This window comes from Castor canadensis, chromosome 12 (assembly GCF_047511655.1).
Source record: "Castor canadensis chromosome 12, mCasCan1.hap1v2, whole genome shotgun sequence".
NCBI lineage: Eukaryota > Metazoa > Chordata > Mammalia > Rodentia > Castoridae > Castor > Castor canadensis.
This window is the reverse complement of record NC_133397.1, coordinates 113,215,587-113,219,755: the sequence shown is the minus strand read 5'-3', so window position 1 is coordinate 113,219,755 and position 4,169 is coordinate 113,215,587. Positions and strand designations below refer to the sequence as shown.

Here is a 4,169-nt window from a genome sequence, read left to right as displayed (position 1 = left end):
TCCAGAGCTGGGGTTCCCTTGGGAAGATGGCTCACATGCCAGCAGCTGGGCTCTATAGATTCCTTCCCCTTTCGTGGGATAGCATCACATCGCCTGAGTCCAGCTCAAACGTAGATGATGGCCCCACATGTGCCAGAGGCTCTCAAGGACTTCACAGAGCCAACCATCACCTGCCTGGTGGAGCATGGCATGGAGACCATAAAAATAATTGGTGCAGTGCAGATGGAAAATCCCACCATTGCTTTCTTTTAACTAAATATTTTACATTACCATCATTATTATTTTTTGGCAGTACTGGGGACTCAATTCAGGTTCATATGCTTGTAGGCATCTGCTCTCTGAATTGAGCTGTGCCTCCAGTTCTCATTATTTTTTTAAAAGCAAGGATGCTCTAGCATATATGGTTATTTGAATGAGATATAGCCAGATACATAAGTCTTGTATTCTCAGGATGAATGCTTTTTGCTGTAGGAGCCGAACATCTGGGTTTGCTATGAGCTATCCAGGGTACTGAACTTCCTCTGCCTTTGGTTCTCTTGGAATCAGTCAGTTCTCTTCTGAGCCTGTCCTAGTTATTCTGTGAACACAATATTTAATTCTTCTTTAAAGCAAATTATATTTTCTGGCTGTAAGAGTATAAAAGGAAGAAAATTAGCTACAAATCCATGACCTCCAAGCAAATATGAATAATACTTAAATTCATTTCCCTCCAGTCTTTTTCCTATACATACCTTTAAATATTTGACACCATCCTGAACATGCAATGGCATTTGGTACATTTCTCTTTATTTAACTTTTAAATATGGGGTGAAGGTGTGGCTTAAATGGTAGAGCACCTGCCTAGCAAGCACAAAGCCTGAGGGGAGAGAGAGGGAGAGTAAGAGGGGGAGAGGGAGACAGAGAGAGAAATTAACATAAAGAACCATGACCCTTGAAATTAGAAGGAGGCCTATAAGGGAAGAGGAAGGTAAGAGGAGTAAGCGAGAGGAAGGTAAGAGTGAGGGTAATGGGAGTGTGTGAATAGGATCAAAGTATGTAATATGCTTGTATAAAAATGTCACAGTGAAACTCATTATTTTGTACAATTAATACATAACAACAATAAAAATGACCAAAAAGAATTCAAAGGCTATATATTTCATGTTTTATATAAAATGTATAACAACTGTCACAAATGGTAAATAACAAACAAAAGAACGAAAAGAACCATACCCTTGATAACAATCTTATAGTAAACACAGAGATGCATTTCAACATGCTATTTCTGAGTGCTCAATGGCAACACACCAAAGCCCAAGTCAGTAAGAGAATGGGAAGACAGTGAACATAGCTCTGTGCAGACGAAGCAATGCTCTGCTGAGACGGTTCAGTCTAGAGCATGGTGTAAACTATCTAGAGAAGTACTAGATTTTGGACTAGTGTCTATTAACATTTTCATTCAAAAATATAGATAAGTAAAAAGACAATCTGGTGCTCACTTTGGCAGCAAATATACTAAAATTTGAATGATACAGAGAAGATTAGCATGGTCCCTGGGCGAGGATGACATGCAAATTTGTGAAGCATTCCATATTTTTTAGAAAAAGATAATGTGGTTCATGAATCTATGTGCTAATATATAAAAAAAATTATTAAACCAAACATAAAAGGGGATATTAGGTCACAGTCAAGCTGAGTTTATTTCATTAATAGAAGGCTGGTTTAACATTAGAAAATCAATCCATTTACTTCACCACATTAACAGTTTAAAAGGAAAATCATGACTATCAATGGGTGCAAACACGATTTGGCAAAATTCAAATAGCATTTAGATAACAACTTTTAGCATACTTAAAAAAGAAAGAAGCAGGGTGTGTGTGTGGTGTATGTCTATAATTCCATCCTATAATGGATGACCTCAAAGAGAAAAATAAAAGTATAAAACAGAGATGGCAAAAGCTAAAGTAGTGAGCAGGTGCTGAAGTCACAACTGCCTTTGGGGATACTTTCCATCCTATTAAAAAAGAGACTTATATTTCAAGGGCTACATGAAGGCAGAAAATAGGGATTGAGCCCAAATGTGGTATGTATTTTCAACATAGACTTATGTATAAAGCTGAGATCCTATATATGTAAAATGACAATGTATTAGAAAAGGGGGAATTCTGTCAATGAGAGATGGTAAAGAATATTTCAGTAGAAGATCCCTCACCACACTGCTCTGCACATGCTACAGGTAGGCTAAAGCACCTCTTTCAAATATACCCATGTCCCAATTTCCAAAACCTGCAAATGTTAGGTGACATAGCAAAAAGACCTGAAATGTAATTAATTTATCTTGAGATAATTCTCAATTATAAAGACTGGTCCAGTTAATCACAAGAGTTCTTATATCAGAAAGGAATGTCAGGATAAAAAAGCTGTTTGAAGATGCTACATTGCTGGTTTTGAAGATGAAGGAAGGGACCATGGACCAAGGTATGCATATGGCCTCAAGAAGCCGGAAAAGGAAAGGGAATGGATTCCCCTATACTTCCACAAAGAATGAAGACTTAGTAACATGCTGGTTTTATCCCAGTGAAATCCATTTCAGACTTCTGACCTCTAAAGCAAGTTTCTGTTTAAGTCACGTTGAGTTATTTTGTTACTGCAATAGAAAATGAATACACATGAGTTTGGGGGCATGCATTTACCTGTTGTGCCTACCAAAATTCAGAAGACAAAAGGTTTTTTACCATGATAGAAACCAAGAGGAATGGAAGAAAACAAAAGTATACTACCTAAGTTAGGCTACAAAGTACTTTCACAGGCAAAGTCTTTTATAACATAAGCTACATATAATACAAAAATTTAAAAGCCCATAAAAATCAAGATATCTTGAACAAGAGCCAAGAGAAAAAAGATCCAACAATAATGGTCTCTATGTGCTCTAGGAAAGACAATTGAGTGTATATTACTACATGAGAATGTATAACATGCTTAAAATATACTAAGTGCTGGGTATACTGGTACACACCTGCAATCCCAGCACTCTGGTGGTAGAGACAGGATGATTGCTAGTTCAAGGCCAGCCTCACCATGTAGTGCATTTGAGGCCAGCCTAGCTACATAGCAAGACTCAGAGAGAGAGAGAAAGAGAAAGAATATTGCCAAAGATATAGACTGTTTTTAAAATAAATGAAATTTTGATAAATGAAGGATATGCTTACTGGAATTTAAATATTAAGAGAATGACATAAATGGTACCTTAGAAGCAGACGAAAAGGGGCTGGGAGCATGGCTCAAGAAGTAGAGCACCTGCCTAGCAAAACAAGGCCTTGAGCCCAAACCCCAATATCACCAAAGAAACAGATGAAAAGAGAATTAGTGAAAAAGAAGGTAAGTTTAAAATTACTAATTAAAATGCAGCATTGAGAGATGATGAGGTAGAAAAAAGTTAAAATGTCAAGAAATGGAAATAACTATAGTACAACTATTTTTAATTCCAAAAGGAGAAAAGAAAGGAATGGGGAAAAATTAATATTCAGAGGAATAATTTCTGATAGTTTTTCTTTGTGTGTGAACCTGGAAATGAGATTGAGGGTTTCATGCATGCTAGCAAGTGTTCTACCACTGAGTCACATCCCCAATCCTTGCAAGTTTCTACAGCTTTTATATGCTTCAGATTCAGGAAGCATAATAAATAGTGTGAAATTCACACATAGAAAGCAACTCAGTAAAAAGGCAATTCAGAAAGGGTAAAGGATCTCAAAAGCAGCTGTAAAGAAAAGCTAAATGATCTATAGTAGGCCAAAAAGTGGTCTAATTGTTGAATTTGAACATTAATAGAAGCAGACACAATAAATTAGTATCTTCAAAAGACTGAACATAAGCACCCGTTTTCTTAAAATTTTATACCCTGCTAAACTAATATATAATGTTTTTTTTTTAAATAGTTTAAAAAATAAGCCATTTTCACTCAGAAAGTTACTGCTAAATTTTCCCTTTGAAGAAACTTCTAAAACCATATTTTTCTTCTTTTTTAAAAATAAACAATGAACTTTAACTATCCTCAATGACAGAGAAGGTTCTAGCTTGAGGTCCATGGGAAGTGAGTTGCCCCATCACAGAGGGCAAAAGTTGTGGCAGTGCTCATCAGTACCTCCCAGGTCCTTCATCCTACCTTCCTGCAGAAGGACTTTCAAAGGACT

At 36.5% G+C, this 4,169-nt stretch overlaps 1 non-coding gene across 1 annotated transcript; it reads left to right on the top strand.

The window, feature by feature from the left end:
* The first annotated feature begins 1,470 nt into the window (after positions 1-1,470).
* LOC141415165 (U6 spliceosomal RNA) lies at positions 1,471-1,577 on the top strand. Its single transcript, XR_012440179.1, has one exon. It is a non-coding gene; the product is annotated as a U6 spliceosomal RNA (small nuclear RNA).
* Positions 1,578-4,169: the final 2,592 nt, after the last annotated feature.